Raw genomic sequence first — 20,118 nt, 5'->3', positions numbered from 1 at the left:
GACTACGCAGCAGACAATACACTGTAACCACGAAGGTAACAGTAACTCCCTCGAAGATAACCGTTTCGAATGCACGGAAAAAAGGGAACTGACATCGGCACGTCGGCGAGGACTTCTTATTGCCTGTATGACGTCAGACGGCGTCGCGTGGGCTAGAGTGACGTCCTCGTCGACGTGCAGAGACTAGTAAGAAGATTTCCGTCAAATGCTGGCGCCATGGGAGTATTCATCAGGTGAGGAATCCACAGGTAGTTGTATCCATCAGAAAGTATTGTCATCTCACTCACTGTACTACATTAACTATAACTCAGGCTTTTTCAGTGCACTGCTTATACCCTTGCATACTACATCACTTATAGCATGTGAAATCATAGCATTCATAACAATACCTATAACTTCTTAAATTACATTATTTGACACAACACAGTCCATGGTAGATTGGGCAGGTATATAGTTAAAGTAATCTGGTTACCAAGCTGATTCCACTACTTCTAATATTTGAAGATGGTGCATAAGTTGTAAATGAAAGTTTTAACTATAACTTTAGAATTTTTAAAGTTTGTGTAGTTCAAACTCGGTTTGTATAGGGAAAAACATGTTTTCTAACTATAACCAAGTTTTAAACTTTTTTTCATTTGTAATACAAATGTGTTTCAAATCGTAGGGCCCAGTGTCGCAAGTGCAGAGTTGTTATGTAGTGTCATACAGTACAGTGGAGGAGAGTGTTGTAAAGTCTATTGTCATAGGCTAGATTATTGTAGATTGGAATCAAATGGAGTAGAGTATAGTAGCGTATCGTACAGTGTAGTAAAATGTTATATAGTGTAATGGCATTGTGTCATATAGTAGAGTCAAGTATTGTAGATTGGAGCAGCGAGTTGCACAGTGGAAGGACATGCCGAACAGGAGAGTACAGTGGCTTAGACTGTCATAGAGTGGAGTACACCAGAGCAGGTTGAAGTAGAGTGTCATAGAGTGGAGTATCATCAAGCTGAGTGTCTTAGAGTACAATGGAGGAGAGTGCCACAGAGTGGACTGCCGTGTGGAGTAAAGTGTCATAGAATGGATAGGCGTGTCATAGACTAAAGTGGCATGGAGTGCAGTAGAGTGGAGTGGTGTAGCATACTGTTGAGTAAAGTGTCATAAATTGGAGTAGCTTGTACAGTAGAGTGCAGTGGGGTGTTGTACAGATTTGGAAAGTCATCTAGTCTGCAGTAGAGTAGATGTGCATACAGTCTAGTTGATGGAGTGAAGTAGTCAAGTAGAGTGAACTACTCTGTCAAAGTAGAGTGGAGTAAAGTTAGGTTCAGGGACATACAAAGAGTTGCAAACCGTGTTGTATAGTGGACTAGAGCATCATAGAGTAGAATGGAGTTGAGTGTTGTACAGTGGCATACAGTATAGTATAGTGTTTTACAGTGGAGTGAAGAGGTATAGACAGGTGAAAACTGAGAGTGGAAAACAGTGAAGTAGAGTGTTATAGAGTGAAGTTGCATAGAGTACAGTGGTGTGTAAAACAGTGAAGCTGTGTGGAGTGAATTGTGCATAGTAGTGTAGAGTGAGGTAAAGTATCGTACAGTGGAGTACAGCTGAGTGGAGTGATGTAACGTAGTGTGGAGTAATGTACAATAGTGTATTGGTGTGTCAGATTAGAGTGGCATGAAATGTAGTGTACTGGCATAGCGTAAGTAGTAAACTGTTATAAATTGGAGTGAGGTCTCGTACAGGAGGTTGGAGTGATGTATCATATAGAAAAGTGTTGTATAGCGGAATACAATGTTGTATATTGGAGTGTACAGGCATAGAGTGGACTATCGAGTTTGACAGTGGAGTGATCAGGGATGGAGTGGAGTGGAATGTTGTAGAGTTCCATGAAGTGTGGTAGATTATAATTGAGTGGAGCTCTATAGAGTGGAGAAGAGTGTCATACAATGTTTACAGGAATAGGGTTGAGTGCAAATTTTGACAGTGGAATGTGCAGGCAGTGAGTGGAATTGAGTCTAGTACAGTCTAGAGTTTTGTAGAGTGGAGTTATAAAGAGTGGAGGAAACTACCAAATTGGCGTAGAGTGGAGTACTGAACAGTCGAGTGGCATAGAATTGAATAGTGTACAGTGGAGCAGCATACACTGGAGTGGCACACAATGGAGTGGCATAGAGTGTAATAGCATATAGTGTAGTAGCCTATAGTGGAGTGGCATACAGCGAAGTGGTCAAGACTGGAGTGGTATGTGTTACTATATGGTGAAGTAGTGTATAGTGGAGCGGGGTAGAGTGGAACACCATACAGTAGAGAGGCAAAGAAAAAAAGTTGCGTACAGTGTAATACCATAGAATGGAGTGGCATACAGTTGAATAGCATAGAATGGAGTGTGATGGAGTGGTGTACAGTAGAATAGTGCAGAGTGGAATAACGTAGACTAGAATAGTGAAGAGTTGAGTAGTGTACAGTGGAGTGGCATAGACTGGAGTAGTGTACAGTAGAGTGCAGTAGAGTGAAATTATATATAGTGGAGTGACGTAGAGTGGAGTGGAGCCCAATGGAATGGTGTAGAATGGAGTGGTGTAGAGTGGAGTGGTCTACACTGGAGTGGCTTCAAGTGGAGTAGCGTATTGTGGATTGGCATACAGTGAAACAGAGTGGAGTGCTGTACAGTAGAGTAGTGTAGACCTGACATATGGTACAGTGGCATACAGTGAAGTAGTGTAGACTGAAGTCGCGCACACACTGGAATGGGGAAGAATGTAATAGCATACAGTGGAGTGCAGCACAGTGGAGTGGCGTCCGATGGAATAGCATAGAATAGAGTGGCGTAGAGTGAAGTAGCATACAGCAGAATGGCATACATTGGAATAGCATACAGTGGAGTTGTTTACAGTGGAATGGCATAGAGTGGAATATCACATACTGGAGTAGCGTATAGCAGAGTAGTATACAGTGAAGTGGCATACACAGAAGAGGCATAGAGGGGGGTTGCCTACAGCACAATAGTGAAAAGTGGACTGGCATTGAGTAGAGTTGGGTGCAGTGTGTTAGCATACAGTGGAGTGGCATAGAGCAGAGTGTTGTACAGTGGAGTGGCGCAGAGTGAGATAGTGTATAGTGGAGTAGCATACATTGGGGTGGCGTATAACAGAGTGGTGTAGACTGAAGTGGCATACAGTGCATGGGATGAAGTGTGAAAGTATACAGTGGAGTGCCGTACATTGGAGTGTGGGAGAGTGGAGTAGCATATAATGAAATGGCATACAAGGGAATAGCATGCAGTGGAATGTTGTACAGTGGAGTGACATACAGCAGAATAGAGTAAAGTGGAGTGGTGCACAGTACAATGGTGTAGAGTGGAATAGCGTATAGAGGAGTAGCATCCAGTGTAGTGACGTTTAGTGGAGTGACATAGACTGGAGTAGCGTACAATAGCATTGTGTACAGTGGAGTGGCAGAGAATGGAGTCTCGTACAGTGGAGAGGCACAGAGTGGAATGTCATAGAGTGGAATAACGTATAGTGTAGTGGCTACAATGGCATGGCATATGGATATATGTGAAATTTAGCAGCAATGTTGATTATGGTGTGTAGAGTCATGCAAAACAGTGAATTGTGCTGCCTTGCGTTTCTCTAAATTTACTAATCAAAGAAGAACCACGTATGGTGGTCTTGTGTTCCTTTGTAAATCTTACTTAAGCATTGCGTTACCCATGTAACACCATGAGTGATGCAAGGGTACCACAATACAATTATACAACTAGGCCTTAGTTATATTTTAGGCCATGGTATACCGTGATAACTTTGTAGTACACCATGATACATGGTGATGACAAGGCAATATATAATTGAGTAATAGCTGTTTTTTAAAGATGAAAAGACAGCCATATTTTTTTTACTACACTGTGGCTGTGGTTAGTGTTAGATCCTTAGATATAGGTAAGTAGTAGGGGCCAGATTTATCAAAGAATTTTGCATTTGCAAACGGTGCGAATTGCAAAATTCGGCCGTTTGCGAATGCAAAATCACCTTTCTGAATGTAAGAAAGGTATTCGCAGTGCAATTTTAAGGAATCGCTAAAATAGCGATTCCTTAAAATTGCGACCCCATTTAGAGAATCACAATTTGCAATTCTCTAAATGCGGCATCATAAATAAGGAATCCTTATTTGCGATTTCTTAAGCACATGTATGAATCAATTCCTTAATGCAAATTTGGCATTAAGGAATCGCTATTACTACCAAGTTGAACTTGATGGTAACCATGTGCAAATTTTAAAAATGCATAAAAAATGCATTTTAAAATTGACCTGTAATGCACACATGCCCTTTTGGGGTGCAGCAGAGGGGGCCTTAGGCCCCCAGCATCCTGGAGTTTGCATTTCCCACAGGCCCATAGTTGCGAATGGGGGCTGTATCGCAATTTGCGATTCGGTAATAGCATTTGCAATTTTTAAGAAATCGCTATAACCGAATCGCAAATATGATACGTAGCATTTTGTGACTCAGAAATAGCGATTTCTTAAAAATCGCTATTTCCAAATCACAAAAGGCTTTTTGATACATCTGGCCGTAGGTTCCTACCTATTACCACTCTATTAAGGTGAGAAGAAGTAGGGGAATGCATTTCTATTTTTTATACATTTTTTAAAAGCTAATACATAGGGAAATTTATAGAGAATGTATTATATATTTTTTAAGAAGTTTACAGCCATGTACCACAGTAATTTCACAAATTTCAGTGAAATTCCGTGACAGTATTGCAGTGACAGATGTCACTAAATTTAAATGCCTTATAACCTAAAACAACCCTACTTAACTGCAGTACCCAAAAAGCATCATCTCTCCACAATAATGTATATTCCTGCCAAAGTTTGTGTAAATCCATTCAGCCTTTAACGCGCTATGTCAAATACAATAGTCAATTAAAAATGCATTGGTAGAAAAACGTGTTTTGGGACCCCGTTTCATCTTTGTACCTCCTTAAAGATTCATCAAAATTTTTTACACCATCTCTAAATGTAGAAAATGCTATTGGTCTGGAAAGGTTTGTTGTAATACGCCAAACTGGTGCAAAGCTATTAGGAAAGTAACATCCAAGGAATTACTTTCTTTGGGAATGCTAACTATAACTACAGAGAATCTGATTCAATGTGATTTCTTTCCTTTTATCTATTATATTTGTTAAGTATTTGTTTACTGGTTTACATAATCATGTGACTATAAACATGTTTTTTAGCTGGTCATGTAGTAATTCTGAAACTTTACATATGCAGTCTAGTTTATTTCTTCAGTTTCTTTCCTAACATTAGTAGGATTGTGCTACATATAAAGCCCAAAGTAAATAAAGCCAATCACTGTTGTTATAAAAAGTAAGACAATTATTTTTTCCTAATGGTCAATTATAATATCCTCAATGTAGTAGTTTGAATAACTCACTGCTAGGTTACTTGTCCATTTGGTTGCACAGGAGTACATAAGAAAGGTGTTTTTTGTTTGGCTTGTTTGGCACAGTTTTATTTTGTGAGCTAGAGAGCATGCAAAGAAAAGGTATGCAGATTAAGATGTATTCTATTTGTTATGTATTATTCATAGGTTTACATTAGCATGTGAGAATAAATGGGTATTTCAGTTGTTTGTGTAGAAAATCTGAAACTACGTATGCAGTCTAGTTTATTTGTTTGGGAGTCCTACATATGAAGTCCAAAATTAATGAAAGACAATCATTGTTATTGTTATAAAAATTGTGAGCTTATTATATTTTCCATAGTGGCCAATTATCGTGTCCTCAATGTAGTAGTTTATGAAGCTGACTGCTAGGTTACTTGTCCGTTTGGTTGCACAGGAGTAAATAAGGAAGGTGTTTTTTGTTCGGCTTGTTTGTCACAGTTTTATTTTGTGAGCCAGAGAGCATGCAAAAAAAGGCATGCAGATTCAGATGTATTCTATTTGTTATGTATTGGTTTATCGATTTCTATTAGTATGTGACCATAATGGGTCCTTCAGTCCTCCAGTTGTCCATGCAGTAAATTTGAAACTTAACATGTGCAGTCTAGTTTATTCTTTGGATTTTCTTGCTACTTTTAGTAGGATTGTGCTGCATCTGAACACCAAAGTGAATGAAAGTGAATGGAAGGCAGTCATTATTATTGTTATAAAATTTACATTACTATTTTTTTCCCAGTGGCCCATAATCATGTCCTCCAAATAGTAATTTGTTTAGCTCACAGCTAGAGCAATTTTTTATTTTGTTGCACAGGGGTGGATAAGAAAGATGGTTTGTGTATGACTTGCTGGGCCTCTTTTATGTTGTGAGCCAGAGAGCACGCAAAGAAAACTTGTGTAGATTTAGATGTGTTCTATTTGTTATGTATTTATTCATAGGTTTACATTAGCATTGAGAATAAATGGGTCTTTCAGTTGTTCATGTAGAAAATCTGTAACTACGTATGCAGTCTAATTTATTTTTTGTGCGTCCTTGCTACTTTTAGTAGGGTTGTGCTACATATGAAGTCCAAAGTGAATGAAAGACAATCATTGTTATTGTTATGAAAATTGTTGAGATTATTATTTTTTTCCTAGTAGGCAATTATCATGACCTTCAAATAATAGTTTGTGTGGGTCACTGCTAGGTTAATTTTTCATTGTGTTGCACAGGGGTGCATAAGGAAAATGGTTTTAGTTTGTCTTGTTTGGCCACCTTTATTTTGTGAGCCAGAGAGCATGTAAAGAAAACTTCTATAGATTAAAATAAATTCTATTGGTTATTTCTTTATAGGTTTTCATTAACATGGGACCATAAATGGGCCTTTCAGTTGTTCATCTAGTAAATCTGAAACTTTACAAATGAAGTCTAGTTTTGGGCCTTCTTGCTACTTTTAGAAGAATATCATTAAGTTGAAAAACCTTACAACTTAACATTTACTTAGTCTACTTACCTGCAGTACACCATAGAATCATTTCTGCCCCCTAATTTTTAATAGTGCTAAATTTAATACAAATCCAGCTGATGGTTTTTGCGCTTTGAGAAATACAAAAGTAAATGGAAATGCTTTGGATTTGAAGCCCATTTTGGGACTTCTCTTTTTCGTTGTACCCCATTGACCAAACACCACGAAACATTCAGTCCTTCCAAAATGATACGGGGGCAGCAGGTCTGTAAAGTTTCCACACATTCATCAAATGGGTGCAAATTTATATAAGGGACAAAAATCCGAATATATATAGGTCTAACTTACCTCAAATATACTTACTTTGCATTGTAAAGGAGTGTGTGACACAGGCATATTTGTAGTAAAGGCATGCGTGGTAAAGTGGTAAAGGTTTTGCACTGTAAAGGCATTGCATGATGAAGGATCTGTGGTAAAGGCATGCTTTTTAACTTCACACAACCTTGGTAAATGAGTTGCCATCTAAAAACAGGCATAATGAAAACATGACAATCCGTAGAAGAGCATATTTGGAGAAACATAAGTATTCACGTAGATGAGGAGACAGTTAGCTAAACAGTCTAATATAGTGCACATTACACAAGAGGTAGGTGCCCAGGTTGATATATAGGTAGGTAGGCATTGTCTAGACAGGCAGGGTAATGGGTCGATTAAAAGGCTAATGGATCTATTGAAATATATATAAACAGACATATAGATAGGTAAATAGGTAGCCAGACAAGTAAATATGTAGAATCATTTGTACACAAGTAAATTGTAGATATATAGGGCCAGACGTATCAAGCAACTTTGCATTCGCAAACCCTGTGAATCGCAAAATTTGGCCATTTGCGAATGCAAAAATGCCTTTCAAGATGTATGAAAGACATTCGCTGAGCGAATTTAAAGGAATCGCAAATATAGCGGTTTCTTAAAATTGGAACCCCATTTAGAGAATCTCAAATTGCGAATCTCTAAGTAGGAAATCGCAAATAGGGAATTCTTATTTGCGATTTCCAAAGCAAATGTATCAAGCATTTCCTAAATGCGAATTGGGCATTTAGGAAATGCAATTACCACCAAATCAAAGTTGGTGGTAAACATGTGCAATTTGTAAAAATGCATTATAAATGCAATTTTAAAAATGACATGTAGCGCCCCTAGGGCATGTGTGTGCTTCACATGTCCGCAAATATTTTTTTGGGGTGCATCAAAGGGCCCCCAGCACAATGGGGTTTGCATTACCTATTTTGCAAATTCACAAATTAGGTTATGCAAAACTACTCACACCTATGGGCCTACCGGCCCATGGGGTTGAATGGAGTCCCATTCTCTAATTGCGATTCGGTAATAGCGATTGAGAATTTTAGGAAAGCACTATTACCGACTCGCAATTTTCATACATCCCATTTTGCATTTCTTAAAAGTGATTTCTTAAAATTCACTATTTAAGAAATGCAAACCGGGAGCTTGATACATCTGGCCCATAGTTATGAAGACATAACTAAAGTGCTAAATGTCCAAATTAGTAGAGTGCCAGTACACATGTAGATGGGAAGACATTCAGATACATATATTAACATACCTCTCTCTCCCTCCATCTCCTTTATTGGTAGCTGAGAACTCTGTAACTGACAATTTTGGTTCTTCCATTTAGACTACCTCCCTCTCGCATATTATTTATCCATTTGGTTTACACTCACATTTTTATGCTGTTGATTTTTAGATTTTTAACCTCAATCTCATTATCTTCATCTTTAAATAAAAGTCTTGCTGGAAGCATCTCTGATACTCAAATTTGGATGTCTTGCAATCATTTTGATGTCTCTTTCATAATGTAATCCAAAGAGCATTTGTATCTTTCTAACGCGTCCTTCAACATTCCCTCTTCTTCATTTCCTGTAGGTCAACTCTTCTACATTTGACTATAAATATGCTTTCAAGCAACCAAATTTATGTTTAAATCTCATATTTTTTGTCTGACTCTTATTTCTTAGGCTACTTCCACTCACTCTATCCTTTGCAGTCTATCGAGAACTCTGTTTCATCTTCATCTTTTTCCAATATATGTATTTATGCATCTTTTCCCATATAGTTTCAAATTTTGCATTCTATACAGCTTATGCATTAACTCATCAATTGCCTTGCTCTCTTGTGTTTCTACTGTGACACATCTTCACAAGTCAATTGCCCTAAAACTGTGCATCTTCTTTTGAGTTTACTCCCTTAGCCAGGTTGCTCCTTAGTGATTGACTTTTCTGCTTCTAATTGATCACTCTTCTTCCTCACAGCATGTGTTTACCACTGATCATATATTTTTGTAGGCATATATCTCCTATCAGTTTTTAATTACTAACTCACCTAATAGCATGTTATTTTGTAAATCACTTTGTAACCTAGTTTTTCTGCGCTGTGAACATGTTAAATTAATTCAGAATTCCATGATTCTAGTTCCATGAACCTTATAACGAATGAGGGGCATATTTAAGAGAGGCTTGCGCCACCAGAGCGTCACTTTTCTTGACGCTCCGGCAGAGCAAGCCACCCAATTATATCTATGAGGCCCGCAAAGCCACTTTGTGTGGCTTTGCGTGGACTCATAGACATGGAGTAAAACAAAGCAGTGCAAGCACTGCAACAGGGAGGCATTTCCTGGTCATTGCTGTGAGTTTTCTCATACAAAATTAATGGATTTTGACTCTGTCCCAGATTTACTTAATCACACAATTCTGGAGCAGCACCAAAACCTTATGCCTTCTCTTTACAGGAGTAACAAGGAGAAATGTTTTAATTTCTCCTCATTTTTTCCTCTTTCCATGTGTGCTGAATCCTGCAGCAAACATGGAAAGCTGAAAATGCCATGGTGCAAGGGTGCCTGTGTTGGCACCAGGCAACCAATTGTGCATCAGCATAGGGGAAAGAGAAGGAATCCATTGTATTACACAAATACTGTGCATGCCTGCCCTTTCACATTGGTGCATGACAGCACAGTAAGAAGACTTGTGTCACTGCCTTATGCCAATCCCTCATAAATATGGGCCTAAGTTAACCCTGCTGACATTTAAACCTGTGATCTGCTGCCACTGCTTAATTTTAGCCACTAGAAGCAGATTGGGCCTAAAAGCACTCTTCCGTAGTGACCAGGACTTCTTTTAATCATTAGACCTTGATCAAAAGCAAGGGAGAAAAAGGTAAAAAAAGGGGGGGAATAAGAGGAAGAGAAAGACAGAAACAACAGTGACAAATGGGGGAAGAAGAATACAAAGAGAATCTGCAAGAGTGACATAAAGGGTCAGGGAGAGTATGTAGGTGGATGAAGGAGGCATGAGGTGAGATACAGCCTTAGTATTCGTCAATCCTTACATTTGGCAGAGCCAGCAGTGAGTTTCTGAAAAATCTTGGGTCCAATACTTATTCATTTACAAATGAGGTGCTGCCACCAACAGCAGTGTGAGCAAAGTTCACTGAGATGTCTGAGAACGGGTTGTCCTCATCTTATTGTATATACTTTGTTCTGCTAGAAGGTATGTACAATACTTTGGCAGACGCATAAACAAATAACTTACCAGATAGAGAAGCTGTTGTTGCTAATATGTGATTTATTTATTTTTAATCTCCATATTGTGGATTGCTCTGGACTGATTGAAGGCAGTACACAAAGACAATACCTTCCCATTGTGTGGTGCAACAGCATGGGCCTGCTCTATGCTTTTAAGTCCAGTTGTTGCATTCAGTTCTAAATTCACTGGCCTGATTCTTTTTTTTTTGTGTTGCAATTTTTTTTTTATTATTTGGCAGAATCAACAATAGTATACATGAAGTTCTCATATGAGACACTAATATATCGCACATGTTACATTCCAACAGAGCAGTGCAAAAATTTCTTAGCATGAAAGAAGAGAACAACCTTCTGATATATCACAGTGATAGAAACCTTCAAGATACACCAGGTACATAGCCGTTGCACAAAACTAGAACTAACATAAAATAAACAAATGATACCAACATGCAATAAGACTCCTCCTCTCCCGTCCTCACTCCAACCCTGTCCATGAAACCATACATAAGAGGTCCTACAAAAATTTGACATGTCTCCATTAGCTGTTTCTCCTCTAAGGTTCTCGAAACTCTCCTATCCCTCCCTGAGGGTAAACACTAGAGGATGTGGGGCAAAAAACATTAGGACGGTTCAAAATGTTAATCAGGTCAGGTAATGGGCCGGTTTTGTAAACACACAAGTTGGGATATGAAAACTGATGGCAGGGGGAGGAGAGAAAGTCCTGGCATCCTGGAGGGATGGAGGATAGCCGTACCTGAGGGGGGGGAGGGAAGGTTATATGGGGAGGACATAGAGGGGGGACGTGGACCGAGGAGGGGTGCCCTAGTGAGGGAGATGATGACGCAGCTGGGTAATAACAAGAGTTAGGTCTCAATTCAGCCAGGAATATGTCTGAAAAAAAGAAAGAAAACAAAACAAAACAAAAGAGAAAAAAAATAAAACATACCAGGAGAGTATTTCTACTGGATATACATGCGCGCGAAAACGTAAGTGAGAAGAAGAATCAAGAGTAAAAGTGAGGGGGAGGGAAAAGCAGAAATAAGCGTGAAAACGAGGGGATAGATGGTAATTGCATAAAGTATGTGCAAGTAATGACTGAGATGATAGCTGAAATAATAGCTGAAATGCCGAAATGCTGAGATGACCAAGGGAGGAAATGATTAAAGGGAATAAGAGGTGATGTGTAGAGGACACAATGGGGGAGAGTTAGCAGAAATAGCATGAGTAGGGAGCACAGCAGAAGAGAGAAAGAGGTGTAGGGAGGGGGAGGTGGTGAGGAGTGCAGGAAAGGGGGGGGGCAGCTCGCACCTGAAGGGGTCAGATGGAGAGCAGATGGGGACGTAGATCTGTGCTCTACTGGAACGAGGGCGACTCCAAAGGGGGTGGAAGCGTATCGATATATGAGTAGGTGGTTCCTAGGAGCACATGTCCCCATTTGGTCATCGCGAACCGGAGCACCACCGGTGGACACTCAGCCCACTGGCCCTGACAGAAAGGGGGTCTATGTTTGTAGGAACACATCCAGTTTATCTTGTATGCCAAATATGAGTTGTTCATGGGAAGCAGCCTGATACATTGCAATAGTACATTCCTCATGGGAGGGGATAGTTTCTGCGCGCCAGTCTCTGAGTATACACACTTTGGCTGTGGCCAATGCTGTGTGTAATAAGCGGCGTTGCGGTTGTGAAAGGTCGCACATGTCTCCGGTATCATGTAGTAGTAATAGAGCGGGAGTAAGAGTAGTTGGTAGGGGGTAACACATCTCTGAGGGTGCCCCCCACTGATCGTCAGAAAGGTTGAATGATGGGGCAGTCATGTAAGATATGCAGCAAATCGCAGCAAGCATAAGGACATCTCCAACAGGAGGCATTGGGCAACAATCCTGCATTACGCAGTTTCTGGGGGGTCCAGTACCACTCATGTAATGTCTTAAAAAGACTACATTTCAAATGGGCCTCCCGAGCTCTGCTGTCTCTGGCCTCAATCAATTCTGCCCAGTCCTCCATGTCGTATTCAATATGTAAATGTGCCCGCCATTTAGTTTTAAGGGAAAGAAGTAGGGGGACGGCAAAAAAGGTGCTGATTCATCAATGCCTGCAGACCCGATATAGCTCCCCGCATATAACCCCAGGTCTCCAGACACTGGAGTATTGGAGATTGAGGGAGTCGCCAAGGGAGATTCCCCAAGCGCCTCTCCACACAGTGCCTGAGCTGTATAAATCTCCACAAATGGTGCGCCGGCAGATTAACTTCCTCTCTGAGTACTGCAAACGACTTCAATCTGTCCCCTGTCAGAAGCTAATCTAACCTCAGGAGACCCTTTGAAAGTCACTCCTCCAACAAATTCATCTTTTCCCTTATCAGGAAACCTATGTTGACCCATATTGGTGTCCTGTCATGTATCTAGGGGTCCACATTCAATAAGCGATGTGCCTGCCGCCAAGCATGTCACATGGCTCTTATCATAGGGTTAATGGTATGATGTGGTGCCGTACCTGCATTATAGAGCACGTGGATCCCTCAGGGGGATTGCAAAAGAAGCCGTTTCACCTCGACCCAGAGCAGAGGGGTCCATTACATCAGGAAGTCGAAAGACCAATTGCGAGAGATGTAATGCCAGGGTATAGTGTTCCACTGAGGGAAGACCCAGTCCTCTGCACTCGCGCATGGCGAGCAGCGCTACTCAAGGTAACCGCAGATGCCTGGACCCCCAGATAAAGGCCCAGATGCAATGATCTATCTCTCTGAGAAGAGTCAAGGGTATCCGCAAAGGTAGCATGCCTTGGACGTTTAAGAATCACAGTAGCGTCACCATTCGTACCACCTGCGCTCTGCCCCACATGGAGAGGCCCAGGTGTGCCCACTTTTCAAAGTCACGTGTCATATTTACCAGCAGCGTGTCCAGTTGTCAGCCACCATTCTCTCCAAGCCCCTGTTGATGTCAATACCCAGGTAATGAAGATGTGTATGCTTCCATTTGACAGAGAATCCCTGGACTGATGCACTTACTGTCACTGGGGATATCGGCAATGCCTCACTCTTTTCCCAATTAATCCGATATCCTGAAAGAAGTTCAAATTCTGACAGGATAGTTTTGGAGCTGATAGGGATTTGGTCAGGTCAGTGAGGGTAAGTAAGATATCATCGGCGTATAGGTAGATGGTGGAACAGCCCCCGGGACCGATATTCCAGAGATGAGGCTGGAACAGCGAATTGTCGCCGCTAAGGGTTCAACGGGCAATAGAAATAATAACGGAGATAAAGGACAGCCCTGGAAAGTCCCCCTCTTGATAAAGTGTCTGACAGAAACGCACCACAGTTGACCTGGGCCAACGGAGAGTCATACAGCAAACGCACCTTATTAATAAATCCAGTCCCCAAACTGAAGCGTTTCATTGTTTCAAAAAGGCACCACCACTCTATACAATCACATGCCTTCTCAGCGTCTAATGAGAGAACAAGGGCTTCCTCACATAAGTCCCGGGCCGTCCAAATAGCATGTAGGAGTGTACGTAGGTGGTTCCTCGAAGAGCGACCAGGTATGAAACCAACATGTCTGTGATGAACTAGGGACGGTATGCCCTCTTGAGGCGGGACGCCAAGATTCTTGCCAAGATCTTGATATCTCCGTTAAGGAGGGATATGGGGCGGTAACTGTCGCAAAGAAGAGGATCCTTACTTGGTTTGGGCAGAACTATGATAGAAGCTTTGTTGGAGAGAGGATGTAGTGAGCCTGTCTGATCAGCCCAGCGAAATGCCTCATATGGGGCATCTACTGTATCCGCTTTATGGTATGGGAGGTTAGCTATCGCTTGCTCTATTTCTTCCTTGCTGATGTCCCACTCCAAGTGAGCTCTGCCCTCTGCCAAAAGACACAGTAGGTTCGCCTTCTCAAGGAAGGCAGCCAACCGGTCTGTGTCGACAGTGGTCTCCGGGGACTAAAGGGTTTGATAGAAACAACCGAACTCATCTGCTATTGCCTGAGGATGGGTGATAAGTGTTCCGTCGGCACCTTGTAAAGCCGGAATGGCTAGTGCCGCCTCACGTTGATGGAGCTGGACTGCCAAAAGGCGGCCCGCCCTCTCTCCGTGCTCATAGTGGCGACCACTCAGTCGCTGTAAGGTGTAGTCCGCACAAGATGTATAGAGGGAGTTAATCTCCATTTTGGCTTGTTCGAGACGACGGCGGGTGGACAAAGAAGGGGCTGAAGTGTATTCCCGGGTGGTCCGAGCTATGCATTCTTCCAATGTCGCCTGTTGGTCGCGTCTTTAAGCATTGGAGATGGCTGCGTTTCTCATGAGCTGACCCCTGATCCTTGCCTTTGCTGCCACACAAAGCAAGGTGAGGAAACCAACCCTCTATTGTCACGGAAATATGTGGCAACATGGGATCTGAGCTGCTCCTTTCCCTTTGGGGTGGGGTATCTGGAGGTTTGGAGATGCCATGGTTTGCGATCGGGTGAGGCCAGCCCCCGATCCAGGGCCAACAGTACCGGGGAATGATCTGACAGAGCGGCCGGTAGGATTTCAGACGTTCTAATCACCTGGAACATCCGATGGGTGACCAGGAAGTATTCCAGTCTAGATTGAGTCCCATGGACTGTGGAAAGAAAGGTATATTCTCGGTTGGATGGATGTGCAAGACGCCAATGATCTAGCAGGCAATGGTCCAACTGGACATCCCTTAGGAGGGCCTGATCGGCATTATTGCCTGAGTCAAGACCACCTGACCTATCAAGGATGGCATCCTTAGCCAGGTTCCAGTCCCCACCCGGGAGGTATTGGGAAGCGCCAATCTCCGTCAGTAATCGATTAAGAGAAAGGAAAAAAGAACATTTGGAGCCCGTGGGGGCATAAATAGTGCCAACACAAACTGTGGAAGAGCCCAGGACAAGCTTGGTGAAGACATACCACCCCTCTGGGTCACACCATGTCTTGAGGAGCCTGAACTGCAGCAACCGATGAATGAGTATCGCCACTCCACATTTCCACCCTGAGCCCTGTACCTCAATATGCACAGATGATACTCCACTGAAGAGTACTTTGCCTACCCAGTCTCTGTGGAGTTTCTCAGATTCCGATGGGGAAAGGTGTGTTTCCTGCAATAGAGCAATATCAGTTCCTTTGGATCGAAGGTAAGATAGGACTTTTTGTCTCTTGATATAATGTGTCATGCCATGTACGTTCCAAGAAAGGACCGTCAATGGGGTCACCGCACCCATCATTGGACTCGGATGAGTCGACGTCAGAGGTATGCGGGGAGACTGTTGTGCGTTAAAACACCTAGTGCAAGAAAAGAGTAGGGGCAACAAATCTCCAGGCTCTTATGTACTACAGGAGAACTGATGAGAGGGGGAGAAGCAGTGGAGGAAACCCTCTGTCGGGGAATAGGAGAGAAAGAGAAACAAAAAAGGGGGGATAGGAAGGCAAGAAGAGAGAATAGGGAAAGGGAGGATAGAGAGAGAAATTACATTCATGTGAGAGGGGATGGGATACGTGCAGTCATATAGGAGTGAAAGAGGAAGGAGAAAGAAATAGACAGAGAATAGGTAAAGGGAGGTATAAGAAGCTAAAACACAAGTAAGCAAGGCAATACCTCACCGCTGGGTGCTCTGTTAAACTGCGGGTCGAAGCCTGTAAGACCCGCCCACCCGGTGGGTCCCACGAGGGGCGGAAGGGGAAGAAACAGGTGTGTGTGCAATCCAACCGAACCACCCCAAAGTACCCATCAGCATAAAACGTCAGATAATATATGTGGAAATGGATAAGAAAGCGCATAGCGAGACAGGATGTGGCGTGGAGCATTTCTGGGAGGGGACATAGAAAGGGGACAACTGACCGGCCAGCGGGCGGGATTGACGTCTGACTAGCCATGCCCAGAGAAGCAGAGAATCAAATCAAATCAAATCATTAACATTTATAAAGCGCGCTACTCACCCGTGCGGGTCTCAATAGGTGAATACCCTATTACACCACCGCCAGGCCAATGTCGCCTGCGCAACATCACCGGAGTCATCGCTGGGACATCAACAGCGATCCCTGACTAGAAAGCAAGGGTAGTATGATCTGTGACGGGGCTTCATGGTTTGGATGAAGGAGCGCGTAATCAGCACGCCATAAGGAGCTCCATGAAGGAACACATTCATCCGGGAGGAGATCGATTTAAATGCAGGGACCTCACTATGTGCACCACTTACGCACGACTCCAGGACGACCAGAAAAGGGGGTTGGGTGTGGGGGAGGGAGGCAAACCCCACTGCTGTCTGACATGGGCAGAGCATCAGAATCACCCTTGGTGCAGGACCCCCGGTAATCCAAAGTTGACGCGGACCCACAGGATAAATGATTAAAAATGACACAAGATAGGAGGACACAACAGAGGATGCTGAGAGTGTCTAAGGGCTAGATCACGTCCTGCAGTTAGGGATAAAGCACAGGGGATAGACAGGATGGGGTGCATAATACAAATAAAGCTATTGACGAACAAGCTAACCTGTGTGTACTGCAATTTAAAACATAGGTGAATAAACCCGAATAAATCCAATAATCATGTTGCCTGTTCGGCTGTCCCACCCAAAGGGGGATCCTCAGGACGCCTTGATAAGCTGACAATGAAACAAGCCTGTGAATGGAGATGAATAACACTGGCGACAACACCAAAAACAGTGATACTTCGCTGTCCCCCCTCAACCACCAGAGACCACAATAATAAAAACAGGTTACAATAACACTTAGCTGCCCAGTTTGGGGGTGAGCATTGTCGGTTGCCAGATAGAGAGTCCCCTGAAGGTTACCAAGACAAGCATTACGGTTGTTCCTCCAGAGCTGGCTTCAGAGGAGATCGTGATTTGTCTCTGCCTTGGTCCTGCGTGTGGGCAATCACCCCTTGGAGAGCATGATCTCTGCCGTCCGGCGATTTAGGCGAGCGGTCAGAGACTCTGCCCCTCTTCTGCGCTGCAGAACGGTGATGTTGGGACAAGGAGGTAGTAGCAGAAGAAGGATCTCCAGATGTGAGGGCATCAGGATCCGGAGGCGCCAAGGAATAGTCCATAGGGTGGTGAGCGAGACTCTACAGGAAGGAGCCGAGGTCCGCAGGTTCCGTGAAGTCTCTGGATTTTCCGTTATGCATTATCGCCATACGAGCCGGCTCAAAAAGGCCAAATTTGACATTGAGGTTCTTGAGTTGTGTTCGAAGGGCTAAGAGCACCTTCTGTTTCTCATTTGTTGTCTTGGAAAAGTCTGCTGCCACCCTGATCTTGTGTCCCTCAAGGGCATACAGACCTCGTGATCTGGCCATGGAGATAACCTGATGAGCCTGATCGTGGCGCGGAAAGCATGCAATAATGGGGCGAGGTCGACCTTTATGCATTGGGCAAATCCTGTGTGCTCTTTGGTTTTTGAGAAAAGTCGAGATGTCGGAGCCTTCTTTATGTTCTGGGATGCCAAAAAAACAAACATTGTCCCTACGGCTCCTGTCCTCCAAGTCTGTGACTTTCATCACAAAATACGCAGCTCAGCATCCCGATCCGGTATATGTCGTGACTTGGTCCTCCACAGCCGTGAGGCGGTAGTCCATATCAGTGACTGTCTCACGAAAACTGGCTATATCAGCCCAGATGGAAGTGGAGGCCATGGACAGGTCCGATATCTTCAAGTCCATTGCCTCCAGGCGACGCCCTGTTGAAGTAAGCCTCAGCAAGGCCTACTAGTGCAAGGGGTTCACCCTTCTCTGCACAAAGTCCTCAGACCATATAGGAAGAAGTTGGCACAGAAACTGAAATAAAAGGCAAAGTTTATTAAACCTCATGAGGTGGTACTACAGTTCAGACAGCACCCTTCGGTAATGTTTGAAGTAGCACACTGAACTAAGAGAGCATGGTCCTTTTACACCCACGCAGGGGCTAAAAGAAGGTGGTATAATTATAGAAGCAAGACTTACATACATGTAAGGTCATATGGAAATGCACAGTCGACAGGTAGGAGGGGCTAACAGTTTCAAGGACTAGTTGACACATTACTGTCTGTTACTGATTACTAACAGCTGCAGATCTTACTGGGCATGTGCGAATGGGGGAGATGCTAAATATAACTTGTCACTAGACATATTTTCAAGAGTAGTTAACAGAAAGGTAGGACCGAGCACATGGCAGAGAAAATGGCTGCCATGAATACAAAATGGATTCCGCCAAATGTTCACAATAGTTGCTAAATACAGGATGTCTTCTGCTAATGCTTAATCTAATCGCTATTAAATTACAACAGACGACCCTTTCAGCATTAGCTGAAGACATTTGTCTTTCTGGGATAATCTAAATATTCATCTTGTATATTTATGCTCATCATTTCAGCTATTTCCTTATCTAACATGTGTTGTGCTTTCATTTCTGTAATATTTCTTTTGGTAGGCATACAAGCAGTAATACACATGGAGCAGAACATTGGACCACACTGAATACAGATACAGCATGTGAAAAATATTGCAATCATTACACACAGGATAGTCAGTAGTTTCCAACCCCAAGCGGAAACAAGAGCCCAAAACCATCCAGAAAAAGTCCACGTACCAGTCTCTGTGTGGATTTCTGCAGCAATTTTATGCAATTTAGATATTGCATCATATACTGAAGGTGAGTGATCTGGAAAAAAAACACAGCAACTACTACCGATGATGCAACATGCACCACCTCGATCAGCTAATATCACATCTAGTACCATACGATCTTGGAGCGCTACAATCCTCGCAATTTAGAGCTCCTCAGTAATATTCCCAAGTGCCAGAGCTGCCTGATTGGTAATAACTTCCACAACCCTAGTCAATCGTCTCACTTTCCTACTGTTTAACGCAGCACCCACAAAGGAGAACAACCCTAAATTAAAATCAACATATTGTTGCAGGCTAGTATCCGTTTGGTCTACCTCATTTGTACTTATTGTCCTTTTATATCTATTTTTAATGATGTCATTGAACAGTTTAAAATCTCGGTGATATGATGCAGGGGCCAAAAACACAGTGGGTAATAGAAAAGATACATAACACACACCTGACCAACCAACAGGTAATTGGTAATATCCATAGTTACCACAAACAAAATATGTATTATGTGAAGCTGTAAAACGACTATTATTTACACCCTCAATAGTTAAAATCAAGGTACAATCGCTTATCCCTACTGGAATTCGCCCAATGCTACGTATATATAAATCTACTTTAGTTTTTGTAACAGAAATCACAAATTGTTCTTTCTTGTCAGAGTCTCTTATATTTGTGAAGACATATGGTATTGAAACATTGTCCGGTTGATACTCTTCCCATTCCCATTTAGTTCCTTTGGCTTGGGGATACCCATCTTTGTCTTGGTAGCATACTTTATTAAGGTGAAAAAGGAGTCCGCCCTCTGTACGTTTTCCAGATGCAAACAAAAGCGCATACCAAGCTTGACAAGAACCATTGTGTGAAAACGGAAGAGGAATGAAAGGTGTTCCTCCTTTCTTTTGATGCACAGGTATCATTCCACATACCCAACAGTTAGTAGTATTTGTAGAATTATGAGTATGATGCAACATCTGAATGAAAGTATTATTGAAGTACGATTGACGGTGCTTCTGCTCCTGATAGGGAAGCGTAAAGAAATAGTGATCCTCTGGTAC

Source organism: Pleurodeles waltl, chromosome 4_1 (assembly GCF_031143425.1).
Source record: "Pleurodeles waltl isolate 20211129_DDA chromosome 4_1, aPleWal1.hap1.20221129, whole genome shotgun sequence".
In the NCBI taxonomy this organism is placed as follows: domain Eukaryota; kingdom Metazoa; phylum Chordata; class Amphibia; order Caudata; family Salamandridae; genus Pleurodeles; species Pleurodeles waltl.
Note: the sequence above shows the minus strand (reverse complement) of the source record.